Raw genomic sequence first — 14,314 nt, 5'->3', positions numbered from 1 at the left:
CTCCATAGCCCATTGATACGACTAGTTGATGTGAGACTATCTTCTCCTTTTTGTCTTCTCCACAACCACCATTCTATTCCACATATAGTGCTATGTCCATGGCTCACGCTCATGTATTGCGTGAAGATTGAAAAAGTTTGAGAACATCAAAAGTATGAAACAATTGCTTGGCTTGTCATCGGGGTTTTGCATGATTTAAATATTTTGTGTGGTGAAGATGGAGCATAGCCAGACTATATGATTTTGTAGGGATAGCTTTCTTTCTACATGTTATTTTGAGAAGACATAACTGCTTTGTTAGTATGCTTGAAGTATTATTATTTTTATGTCAATATTAAACTTTTTTCTTGAATCTTATGGATCTGAATATTCTTGCCACAATAAAGAGAATTACATGGATAAATATGTTAGGTAGCATTCCACATCAAAAATTCTGTTTTTATCATTTACCTACTCAAGGACGAGCAGGAATTAAGCTTGGGGATGCTGATACGTCTCCGATGTATCTATAATTTTTTATTGTTCCATGCTATTATATTATCAACCTTGGATATTTTATATGCATTTATATGCTATTTTATTTGATTTTTGGGACTAACCTATTAACCTAGAGCCCAGTGCCAGTTTATGTTTTTTCCTTGTTTTAGAGTATCGCAGAAAAGGAAAATCAAACGGAGTCCAATTGACCTGAAACTTCATGGAACTTATTTTTGGACCAGAAGAAGCCCGCGGAGTATCGGAGATGGACCAGGAGAGTCCCGGGCTGCCCACGAGGGTAGGGGGAGCGTCCACCCCCCTGGGAGCGCCCCTCTGCCTCGTGGACAGCCCGGAGATCCACCGACGTACTTCTTCATCCTATATATACCCATATACCCTAAAAACTTCGAGGAGCACAATAGATCAGCAGTTCTGCCGCCAGAAGCCTCCGTAGCCACCGAAAACCAATCTGGACCCGTTCTGGCACCCTGCCGGAGGGGGGAATCCCTCTCCGGTGGCCATCTTTATCATCCCGGTGCTCTCCATGACGAGGAGGGAGTAGTTCTCCCTTGGGGCTGAGGGTATGTACCAGTAGCAATGTGTTTGATCTCTCTCTCTCTCTCTCTCTCGTGTTCTTGAGGTGGTACAATCTTGATGTATCGCGAGCTTTGCTATTACAGTTGGATCTTATGATGTTTCCCCCCCCCCTCTACTCTCTTGTATTGGATTGAGTTTTCCCTTTGAAGTTATCTTATCGGATTGAGTCTTTAAGGATTTGAGAACACTTGATGTATGTCTTGCGTGGCATACCCGTGGTGACAATGGGGTATTCTATTGATCCACTTGATGTATGTTTTGGTGATCCACTTGCGGGTTCCGCCCATGAACCTATGGATAGGGGTTGGGACACATTTTCATCTTGACTCTTCGGTAGAAACTTTGGGGCACTCTTTGAAGTACTTTGTGTTGGTTTGAATAGATGAATCCGAGATTGTGTGATGCATATCGTATAATCATACACACGGATACTTGAGGTGAATTGGAGTATCTAGGTGACATTAGGGTTTTGGTTGATTTGTGTCTTAAGGTGTTATTCTAGTATGAACTCTATGATAGATTGAATGGAAAGAATAGCTTCATGTTAGTTTACTACGGACTCTTGAATAGATCGATCAAAAAGGACAACTTTGAGGTGGTTTTGTACCCTACCATAATCTCTTCATTTGTTCTCCGCTATTAGTGACTTTGGAGTGACATTTGTTGCATGTTGAGGGATAGTTATATGATCCAATTATGTTATTATTGTTGAGAGAACTTGCACTAGTGAAAGTATGAACCCTAGGCCTTGTTTCAACACACTGCAATACCATTTGTGTTCACTTTTGTAATTAGTTACCTTGCTGTTTTTATATTTTCAAATTACAAAAACCTTTATCTACCATCCATATACCACTTGTATCACCATCTCTTCGCCGAACTAGTGCACCTATACAATTTACCATTGTATTGGGTGTGTTGGGGACACAAGAGACTCTTCGTTATTTGGTTGTAGGGTTGCTTGAGAGAGACCATCTTCATCCTACGCCTCCTACGGATTGATAAACCTTAGGTCATCTACTTGAGGGAAATTTGCTACTGTCCTACAAACCTCTGCACTTGGAGGCCCAACAACGTCTACAAGAAGAAGGTTGTGTAGTAGATATCAATGGGTCGTACAGACCTGCCAGCACAGCCACACCACGGGCCGCAGGCAGGCAAGTCTGGGTCCCCCGTTCCCAGAACGCCGACAGGGTCCCAAACCGCATCATCACCAATAACAGCTCGCAGTTCACTAGTAATCTCTTCGAGTCATATTGTGCTAACCTTGGAATGCAGATCTGCTACGCCTCAGTAGCACACCCCAGGAGCAATGGCCAAGCCGAACGCGCCAACGCGGAGGTCCTGAAGGGCCTCAAGACCAGGACCTTCAAGAAGAAGCTCGAAGCCTGCGGCAGGGGCTGGCACGACAAGCTCCAGTCTGTGTTGTCGTCGATCCGCACCACCGCCTCCAAGCCAACGGTCGAAACCCCGTTCTTCCTCGTCTATGGAGCAGAAGCAGTCCTCCCTCACGAGGTCGAGCATCGCTCCGCATGGGTCCTGGCGTTTGATGAGACAAAGGAGGACACCATGCGGGGGATGGACCTCGTGCTGGGGGAGGAACGACACCACGAAGCTGCACTACGGGCGGCAAGATACCAGCAGGCGCTGCGGCGGTACCACTGCCACAGTGTCCGCTCTAGGACTCTTGAGGTGGGTGACCTCGTCCTGAGGCGGGTTCTCTCCAGGGAGGGGTTGCATAAGCTCCCGCCCATGTGGGAGGGCCCGTTCAAGGTCTTCCATGTCTCCAGGCCTGGCGCCACGCGCCTGGAGATAGAGGACGGGGTACCCGTCCAGAACACCTGGAACATCCAACACCTCTGGAAGTTATACCCATAAAGAAAAAAGGCCCAGTGCCTGTGAAGAAGGCCCGGTGCTTGTGAAGAAAGGACCAGTGCCTGTGAAGCAAGGCCCAGTGCCTGTGAAGCAAGGCTTGGTCCTGTGAAGAAAGGCCTAGTGCATGTGAAGCAAGGCCCCATGCCTGTGAAGAATCGCCGCCTGTGACACTCTCACGTAATAATGAGTGGGGTTGTACACACCCCGGAGCCTCAGGAGAGACACCCTTGGGCCTCGGGGGATCCCTCCCACGCCGAGTGGCAGCACTTAGCTCCGCGCTGGTGAGAAGACGTCGAAGAGTAGACTAGGTGCCGGACACGGCTTTTCATTTGCTTTCCGAAGTTGGCTCGCCCCTCTTTTAATTGACATTTTCTTTCTGGTGTCTCTTGTTGGTCCCGTTTTATCGCTTTCTTCCTTTGCTTCTCCCGTCGCCTCTTTGCTCGACCTGTACTCTCCCTCGCGTCCCTCGTGAGGGGGCTGAACAGGTACCTTTGTGAGCTGCCTCCTTCTTTCTTTTCATGAGGCACCCTCATTCGAGCCCACAAGCTGGCACACCTCTCCTAATCCGTGCCCCACGGGTATCGCGACGCGAAGCACTGATTCAAGGCCAACGGCGCCTATGACCAAGCCCTGGGTGAGCGATAAACCTCTTGACGAATTTTTTGCAGTTCCCAAGCGCATATCAGGTCAAGGAGGCCTCGACAGGCACGAGGAAGCAAGCGCCTCGTGAGGAGGAGGCCACTCAAAACAAGTCGAGCTAAGTTATCCCTACATAAAACGACGATGTTGCGACACAGCACAGGAACGACAAACATAACATAACGATTGAGATCATAGTTCGATACACGCCCCTCCGGGGCCCATCCTGGTTTCTTTCTGATGCAGGAAGGAAAAGAAGAACAAAATAGAAGTGGCGCCTACAGCGGTCCACGGGCGTAGGCCCCAGCACCCTCCTGAGCTCAGCCGAACCCCTCCTCGCGCTTCATGGAGGCGCGGCGATGAGAGGACCCGCCATCGTCCTCGAAGTGGGCACGGCGGCGTGGCGGCTGGTCGTAGCCGCCACTGCTGGAGCTGTCGCTGGGGAAGAGCTGCCATAGCCGGACAAGACACGGTCGGCACCAAGGGCGGGTTCGCCCTCATCCTCCTCGTAGCCGTCACCAAGGCCGAGCACCTCCTCGTTGTCGTTCACCTCGGGGCAGCACCTGACGCGGCGACCATCTTCCCCAAACACCCTCATATAGAGGGTCGCGTCGCCGTCGTACTTGAAGTGAAGGGTGCACCGCCTGCCCAGGCCGCGCACGCGGGCGAACATCTGGGCGAGAGCTACATTGCCTGCGGCGGAGATCGTGACCGTAACCCAGGAAGCCCTGCTGCAGCAGCCGTCTACTTGTAGCCAAAGCCCGCCAGGACCTAAGGTCTAGTAGCTCGTCAGCGAAGAAGCACGAGAGCTGAAGCCAGTTGCCGGCCGGGTTCTCCGACCAGACGACAAACTCCGGCAGCGTCTCCACCGAGTGGAAGTGTGGACGGGAGGCCGCGCGACCACGGCACGTCTCCCTTCATCAACGGGGCCGCCACAACCAGAGCGACCCCTGCCCTGTGAAGTGGCACCACCACGGCCACGTGGAGCCGCGGCGAGAGTTGCGGTGAGCTTGCAGGGACGGCTGAGTCCATGCTTGGGCACCGGAGAGCCGGGCCCCTCGCGAGGGGCCTTCCCTTTCTCCGCGGCGGTGAACCTCCTCGACGGCACCATTGGTAGCAGGAGAGAAGCAAGGAAGGATAATAAGTGGAAGAGGCAGAGGAAGGATGGGCGACGGAGGCCTCCGCCCCCTCCCATTTATACCAGGAGAAGGCCAACCAGCGCCCCCCACGATCACAAGTAATGATGGTTTTCCTTGCATGTCGCAGGGACTTGCCAAGTCGGGCAGTTGCCGATGCAGCATGGGGAAGCGGAGACGCCCACGTCCAATCAACCGCCACACGTCAACCAAGGCCACAGGCTATTGGGGCCCGCGGCACTCCGCACTTGACCTTTGGCTTCGCCTCGAAGCCAAGCCCGAGCGCGCGTCGGGCCCGGGGGCTACTGTTGGTGTTCTGGGAATGGGGGCCCCCCAGACATGCCTGCTTGCGGCCCATGGAGTGGCTTTGCTAGCAGGCCTGTATGGCCCGTCTTCATCAACAAGGAATCAAGACCCTCGCGAGGGGCCAAGCCTCGCGAGGCGGATGACACAAGACCTCCTCAGGAGCGGCCTCACCAGGCTGGCTCGTGAGGGGCGGAGAGTTCAAGGCCGGGCAAACCTCGCGAGGTCCTCGTGACGTAAGCCATGACGATCGAGACCAGGCAGGCGCCAGCCCACGCAGCGTCCTTGTTTCCTCTTTGGTGCTAAGGGGGCAAGCGCAGGCCGGAGTACCGATGCATCAAGCAAAGGTTTCCATATTGGTGCAACAAGACCAAGACTAGAAGGACGGCAAGATGGAGATCACTGTGGAGCCCAATACGACGTCACCACCAGAGCCTTTGGTAGGCGAAGGCAGCTTTCGTAAGGATAGCTTGTACTAGCTGTCCCGTTTCAAATTGGCCGTTGTTGGCTCCCTTCCCGCTCAATATTTGGGGAGAGGACCAGGGCTCTATAAATAGGACTAGCCACCACCATAGTGGGGGTGGAGAACAGAACTTGGAACGGATCCTCACACGCACAAGTTCACCAAGCACAAGAACACCTCATCCTTAGGAGGCTGTTCTTCCACTTGTACTGTTCGTCCTCAGCGCAAGAGGCAATCCACCACCACCACACTGGAGTAGGGTATTACACCACAACGGTGGCCCGAACCAATGTAAATTAGTGTAGCCATTGTGGTGGAAAGGAAGGAATCAGGCAAGGAGCATCCGGTTCAACGGTCGGTTTACTACATCAGTGAGGTGCTTGATACGTCTGCAACGTATCTATAATTTATGAAGTATTCATGCTATTATATTATCAGTTTTGGATGTTTATGGGCTTTACTAAACACTTCTATATTATTTTTGGGACTAACCTATTAACCGGAGGCCAACCCAAATTGTTGTTTTCTTGCCTATTTCAGTGTTTCGAAGGAAAGGAATATCAAACGGAGTCCAAACGGAATGAAACCCTCGGGAGAATTATTTTTGGAACGGAAGCAATCCAGGAGACTTGGAGTAGACGTCAGGGAAGCTTCGAGGAAGCCACGAGGCAGGGAGGCGCGCCCCCACCCTTGTGGGCCCCTTGTGGCTCCCCTGACCGACTTCTTTCGCATATATATATATCAATATACCCTAAAAACATCAGAGAACACAATTGATCGGGAGTTCCGCCGCCGCAAGCCTCTGTAGCCACCAAAAACCAATCGGGACCCTGTTCCGGCACCCTGCCGGAGGGGGAATCCCTCACCGGTGGCTATCTTCATCATCCCGGCACTCTCCATGACGAGGAGGGAGTAGTTACCCTCTGGGCTGAGGGTATGTATTAGTAGCTATGTGTTTGATCTCTCTCTCTCTCTCTCTCTCTCTCTCTCTCTCGTGTTCTTCAGGTGGCATGATCTTGATGTATCGCGAGATTTGCTATTATAGTTGGATCTTATGATGTTTCTCCCTCTCTACTCTCTTGTGATGAATTGAGTTTTCCCTTTGAAGTTGTCTTATCGGATCGAGTCTTTAAGGATTTGAGAACACTTGATGTATGTCTTGCACGTGCTTATCTGTGGTGACAATGGGATGTCATGTGATACACTTGATGTATGTTTTGGTGATCAACTTGTGAGTTCCGTGCCCTCATGAACTTATGCATAGGGGTTGGCACACATTTTCGTCTTGACTCTCCGGTAGAAACTTTGGGGCACTTGTTGGGGATATAGTTACTGGAGGTAAACCAGCTAGGCATGGCCGGATTAGCTCCATGAAGATTGAAGCCCATGAAGATGAGAAGATACTGGTGCTTTAAGAAGGCCCAAGGCACAAAGACGGATTAAAGCATGTAGATATGAACCGACTTTATCATGTAAACTTGTATTGTAAGTTAGAGGAATAGAGACCGAGCCGGACACCTCTATGATCCGGCCTCGGGACTCTGTAAACCGGCGGGCGTCAACCTGTGTATATAAAGGGACGACCCGACCACGGTTTGAGAAAGAAAAACAACAACTCGAGGGCCACTCAAAGCGGATTCGCTCCCTGGTCATCGAAACCCCAGCAATACCAATCACAACTAGACGTAGGCTTTACCTTCATCGAAGGGGGCGAACTAGTACCCCGTGTCCCCTTGTCTGGTTTAACCCCTTTAAGCTAACGCGTTGCGATGGCTCCACGATTAAGTCCTTTCACAAGGACATCTGCCGTGAAAAACCCACGACAGTTGGCGCCCACCATGGGGCTATCGCACGATGGTTTCGAGTTCTTAAAGGGCAGCTTTGATGGACTCAAGTGATACGCTATGGGCCGGATGACGAAGAGTCGTCGTGGCAAGCTCTACATCGACAATGCGGGATGGGGCCCTGTGGCCGATTCAATCGAATACGAGAACCGGGTCCCCTTTGGCGGGATTCACGTCTTCATCGGCAAGATTTGCGAACCGGGCCCTGAGCTGGACACCTGCACCGACATCATCGAGACAGCTCAGCGTGCAAGCCCTTCCCTGGTTCGGCCCATGGCAAAGCATGTTTTCGTAGGTGTCATCCATGGAGCAGAATATGAGGACGGACCGGCATCCGATGGAGAAACCGTTGTCTGCTCCGACGACGAGTCTTCTAGAGAGACCGAATCGCTCTATCAATTGCAGGATGGCCGAATTAGTGGAGGTTCCGAGGGCAACAGTATTCCGGACTCCCCTGATCTGCCAAACCGGGCCACTATCTTCATGGCCGGTACACAATCAGCGCCCCACTCATCAACCGCCGCAGCAATGCTCTCCGGTTCAGCAACAGCCACGCCAACGGGGGCAGGGAGTTGTGCGCCACCTCCGGCTCAAGTTCTGTCTGACTTGTTCGGCGCTATGGCAACACTAATGGCCGCGGAGGTGGACGCAGCAGCCCGGGATCAGCACAACGCGGAGATCGCAAAGGTGAAAGATCAGATAACTCAGGCTAAAGTGGACCTAGCGGCAGAGAACGCTAGGATGGCTACAGAATGGGCCGAGTTGGAAGCTCAGGCCTACCGGCTTAGGCTGGTTTAGAGTGCTTCAGAAGAAGTCACGAGAAGAAGATACCAATCGCATCTCCCGCCGATTTATGAGCCAAGAAATCTCTTCAATACGCCAGGAGCAGGAACTAGTAACCAGCCAATATTAAACCAGACGGAGGCACCAGGAATAGGAGCGCCGGTTCAGCCGTGCACGATGCACCCGCCTCGTCAGAACAACATTGTGCCACAGTATGTTCCAACACCCCCTTGGGCATTACTCCAACCCGATGGACAACATTGTGGCCGCCACTTCACGGTTGGCAGCCCTCCCAACCGACGGCGAATCACCAGTTGTGATTGAGGCACGACGGGCCAGAGATCTCCTTCAAACAGCTCTAAACCAGCAGCAGGCATATTCGCACAGTCGTGAGAGGATTCATTCCACCCCTCGTCCAAGCTGGAGCTATAGCAGGCACGTTGAGGATGAACCGGCCCTGTCAAGTAGTGCACGTCGCAGTAACTCGCCGCGAGGGCACAACCCGGTAGGGGGAGGTGCTAATGCGCAGGATGTGGTGGATCATGGTCGTGCACGCCGAGAGGCCGAGTTAGTCGCTCTGCACGGAGCCCGTCAACCTACTTCGGTTCACCATGATGCTTCAGCAAAGCCAGGTGTGGTATTCAGTTCCTTAGGGGTGTCGTGTCTCACCCCCGCTTTGCGTAATGTGCGACTGCCCAAGGATTTCAAAGGACCTCGTAAGGTACCCAATTACACCGCCGATCTGCAACCAGAGGCATGGGTTGAAAGCTACGAGATGGCAATGGGGATGTTAGATGTGGATTAAGCAGTATGTGCTAAATACTTCACCATGATGTTGGAAGGAACAACTCGTACTTGGTTGAAGAGCTTACCAACTAATTCTGTCGAATCATGGGCCGAATTGAAGCACCGGTTTATCCAGAACTTCAAAGATACTTGTAAGCAGCCCATGTCAATTGTGGAACTGGCCGCTTGTGTCCAAGAGGATGGGGAGTCTACGACCCATTGGGTAAGGCGGGTCTCAGCTATTTTGCATTCATCGGATCGTATTAATGCAGATACCGCAGTACTAACGTTGGTGGGCAATTGCCATTTTCTACCGCTCAAACAGAAGTTAGGAAGGCTCAAGCGTCACTACAATGATATGTCAACGCTTATGGCCGCTTTGGTTAAATATGCCGATTCAGATAATACCAAAGACCCTGACTCGGAGGAGGACAAACCGGGGAAAGGGAAAAAGAACGACAACACCGAGGGTCAGCAGCATAATCCGGCAGGCCATGGGAATAATGGTAAGCGCAAGGCCGATAATAGTTTGGACTTTGTGCCTAACACCAATGCTCATGAGAATGGTCAGCACCGTAAGGGCAAGCAGCCCCAGAGGGGCGGAGGTTCAGGCTCCAATTTGGAGCGCCTGTTAAATCAACCCTGTCCAAAGCATGGATCAAAGGAGAAGCCAGCATCGCATCTTTGGAAGGATTGTTATATCATGCGAGATTTCAAGAACTCCAATATGTTTCAATACGATAATGGCCCGCCCGGCGGTTCGGGAGGTGGTTTCCACGGGCCGGGTTACGGAGGCGGCAGCTCTGGTTCAGGATTTCAGGGCAATCAAACCCGACACAGCAATCAAGGGAACCATGGAAACCATGGAGGTTACAACCATCAAGGGAACCACCAGCAGCAGCAGCAGTCGGGTTATCAGAGCAATCCCAAGCAGTTAAATACTGGGCAATATCATGTCCTCACTACTAGCTTGTGTAAGCATGATCAGAAGCTTCACAAGAGGGCGGTGAACTCTGTTGAACCGGTGGTGCCACAGTATCTGCGCTGGTCTGAGCAACCCATTTTATGGAGTATAGAGGATCACCCGCCCCGGGTTGACAATCCGGGTCATCTGGCCTTAGTGGTGGCCCCTCAAGTTGGGGGATATAAGTTCACTAAGGTACTCATGGATGGGGGAAGTAGTATCAACATTCTATATTATGATACCTTCCGTCGTATGGGGTTGACAGATAAGAATCTTAAACCGTCAAACACCGTTTTCCAAGGTGTGATGCCTGGTAAGTCTGCATATCCAGTGGGCAAGATAGCCTTAGAGGTGGCTTTTGGAGATGATCATGATTCAAGATCAGAAACATTGACTTTTGAGGTGGTAAAAATCAAAAGTCCGTATCACGTTTTGTTTGGGCGACCGGCTTATGCTAAGTTCATGGCGAGGCCGTGTTATGTTTATCTACAGCTTAAAATGCCAGGTCATAAGGGGACCATCATAGTACATGGGAGCAGGAAGATCGCTTTGGAATGTGAGGAAGGTGATGCGGCTTATGCTGAGTCGGTTTATGCCACGGAGGAGCTAAAGTTTTATAAAGACAAAGTTGATCCGGCAGATATGACTTCTTTGAAAAATCCAACTACGGAACATGATCCGGCATTGAAATTTAAATCGAACACAGATACTAAGATGGTTGATTTTGTTCCTGGCGATTCATCTAAGCAGTTCAGCATCAGCGCTAACCTGGATCCCAAATAGGAAAGCGCGCTCATCGAGTTCATCCGTGAGAACCGGGACATCTTTGCATGGTAACCTTCTGACATGCCAGGTGTACCGAGGGAACTCGCTGAGCACACACTTAACATTGATCCTAAGTTTAAACCGGTCCGGCAGTTTCTCCGCCGCTTCAATGAAGAAAGGCACAAGGCCACTGGTGAAGAGGTAGCCCGGTTGTTCGTCGCAGGGTTTATCGTGGAGGTTTTTCACCCGGAGTGGTTGGCTAATCCGGTGCTGGTTCTTAAGAAAAATGGCACTTGGTGTATGTGTGTAGATTACACAGACTTGAATAAGGCTTGCCCTGCAGATCCCTTTGCCCTCCCTCGTATTGATCAGATTATTGATGCTACAGCGGGTTGTGACCGTTTGTGTTTTGTGGACGCTTATTCTAGTTATCATCAGATCAAAATGGCAGTTAAGGACCAGGAGAAGACAACTTTTATAACTCCTTTTGGAGCCTTCTATTATGTCTCCATGCCCTTTGGGCTCAAGAGTGCCCAGGCGACTTATCAACGATGTGTTCAGAATTGTCTTCATAAGCAGATTGGGCGCAATGTTCATGCATATGTGGATGATATTGTGATAAAGTCCAGGAAGGAGGAAACATTGATAGATGATTTGAGAGAAACCTTTGACAACCTCCAGGTTTAAAAGATGATGCTCAATCTGGAAAAGTGTGTCTTTGGTGTCCCGGCAGGCAAACTCTTGGGTTTTCTGGTGTCAAACAGAGGCATTGAGGCTAATCCGGAAAAAATCTCAGCAATTACATCTTTGGCTAAACCAGCGTGTATCAATGACTTTCAACGTTGGCCGGCCGGATTGCGGCTTTGAGCCGGTTTATCAGCCGTCTTGGGGAGAAGGCTATCCCTTTATATCAGATGCTAAAGAAAACAGATGATAAAGCATTTGAGGATCTGAAGAGGCAGTTAGCTGAACCGCCTGTGCTAGCAGCCCCGATCGATAAAGAGTTGTTATTGCTGTATGTGGCTGCTAATGCCCGAGCTGTTAGCGTGGCTATTGTAGTGGAGTGCAAGGAAGCTGGAAAGGAGTATCCGGTTCAACGGTTGGTTTATTATATCAGTGAGGTGCTCATTGAATCAAAGCAGAGGTATCCACATTGGCAGAAGCTGGTGTATGGAGTGTTTATGGCATGCCAGAAGCTCAAACATTATTTTCAGGGTCATCCTATCACAGTGGTCAGTTCAGCCCCTCTGGGAGATATCATTCAAAACAGAGAAGCAACTGGCAGGATTGCTAAGTGGGCTATTAAGCTTGGACCTCACGGGCTCAAATACACACCTTGCACAACAATTAAATACCAAGCGCTCATGGATTTCATCAGTGATTGGACAGAGTTGCAAGCACCAGAGGAAAAGCCAGATAACACGTATTAGACTATTCACTTTGATGGATCCAGACAGTTGGAAGGCTCAGCGCTGGAGTCATACTAACTTCCCCACGAGGTGACAAGTTTTGTTATGTCCTCCGTTTAATGTTCCCTTGTACTAACAATGCAGCTGGATACGAGGCCTTGCTCCATGGTCTTCGGATGGCAAAGGAGATGAACTTAAGCTGGGTTAAGTGCTTTCGTGACTCGGATCTGGTGACTCAACAGGTGTCCGGCCCTTGGGATTCAAAAGACCCACTCATGGAGGCATACCCACGAGAGGTAGACATGGTGGCTGGCCATTTCAAGGGTTATCAATTTGACCATATAGACCAGCGAAAGAATGAAGTGGCGGACGCTTTAAGCCGCCTTTGTTCTTAGCGTAAACCGGTCCCACCAAATGTCTTCCTTGACATGCTGCATAATCTGTCGGTCAAGGTACCAACAGAGGAGGAGTTGGCTATTCCTGATTAGGAGGCTCAATTGGTGGCAGCTTTGCATGTCATACCGGATTGGACAATCCCATACCTGGATTACATGAACCGGGGCGAGTTACTGGAGGATGAAACCTCGGCCCGGCAGATAATCCGACGTTCCAAGTCGATGACCATAATCAACGGAGAGTTACATCGTTACAGCGTCTCAGGGGCAATTCAGCGTTGTGTCTCTCCTCAAGAGGGTTGTGGGATTTTGCGAGAAATCCATGAAGGGGATTGTGGTCACCATGCAGGTTCAAAGTCTTTGGTAGCTAAAGCTTTTCGCCACGGTTTTTATTGGTTAACAGCTCACGCTGATGCGAAGGATTTAGTCAAAAGATGTGACGGTTGTCAAAAATTCACACGCCGTGCTCATATTCCGGCTCAGGAGTTGAGGATGATTCCAATAACTTGTCTGTTTGCGACTTGGGGGCTTGATATGGTTGGACCCTTCAAGCGATCCAAGGACAAAAAGACCCACTTATTAGTGGCAGTTGACAAGTTCACCAAATGGGTGGAAGCAAAGCCAGTCAATAAGTGTGATGCGGCCATTCAGTTCATCAAAAAGGTGATATTCCGGTTTGGCTTTCCACACAGTATTATAACTGATAATGGTACTAATCTGTCAAAGGGAGAGATGGAGGAATTTTGCCAACGTGAACACATCCGGCTTGATATAGCATCGGTGGCTCACCCCCAATCTAATGGTCAAGCGGAGAGGGAAAATCAAGAAATTTTGCGAGGTATTAAACCCCGGCTTATGGTTCCTTTGAAGCGGACACTGGGTTGCTGGGTGGAGGAATTACCTTCTGTGTTATGGAGCATCAACACCACACCTAACAAATCTACGGGTTACACACCTTTCTTCATGGTTTATGGAGCAGAGGCGGTTCTTCCTAGTGACATCCGTCATGACTCGCCCCGTGTGGCAGCTTATGTTGAAGCTGATAATGAGAAGGCATGTCAGGATTCACTGGACCTGTTAGATGAGGAGCGTGATCTTGCAGCAGCACGTTCGGCGATTTATCAACAAGATCTCCGACGTTATCACAGCCGTCGGGTTAAGACCAGAACTTTTCAAGAGGGCGATCTAGTGCTCCTCCTCATCCAGGATCATACTGATATGCACAAATTATCCCCACCATGGGAAGGACCTTTTGTGGTCAGCAAGAATTTGCACAACGGGTCATACTACCTCATTGATGTTCGAGAGCACAAAGACTCACGTAAATCGGAGGAGGATACCAAGCGGCCGTGGAATATAGCTCTTCTTTAGCCTTACTGTACTTGAGCCACAGGCTCTTCGTATGTACATATTTATGACAATGTATATATTATATAATAAACCGGAGCCTCGGATAAAACGGGGTCTCTGTTCTTTTTACATCATGTGTGAGCTTACAAGAGTTTCTACTGACAAAGCAGAGTTTTGTTAAACCGGCCTCTGCGGCCGCATGGATATAAAGAAAATCACTAGGGGGCTTGGTCGTATCTGAACCATAGCTACACCTCTTGATCGGTTTAACACCACAAAGGGATATCACTAGGGGGCTTGGTTGTTGCCACACCATAGCTACACCTCTTGATAGGCGTTAAGCCAAAAGGAAATTATGTGGAGCCAAAGAGAGTCTGTTGCATTAAGCACAACTCAAACATAGGTAACCACCGAGCACAGCTCGCATATTACCTGGGGGCTCTTTGCTTCTCAAAGAACAATGAGTTTTGAACCCTTGTAATAGGCTATCAAGCCAGGCTTGGAAGCCAGGTGTATTCACCTAAAACC

Source organism: Triticum aestivum, chromosome 6A, assembly GCF_018294505.1.
Source record: "Triticum aestivum cultivar Chinese Spring chromosome 6A, IWGSC CS RefSeq v2.1, whole genome shotgun sequence".
Classification (NCBI taxonomy): Eukaryota; Viridiplantae; Streptophyta; class Magnoliopsida; order Poales; family Poaceae; genus Triticum; species Triticum aestivum.
The sequence above is the reverse complement of the archived record's forward strand: the minus strand, read 5'-3'. Positions refer to the sequence as shown.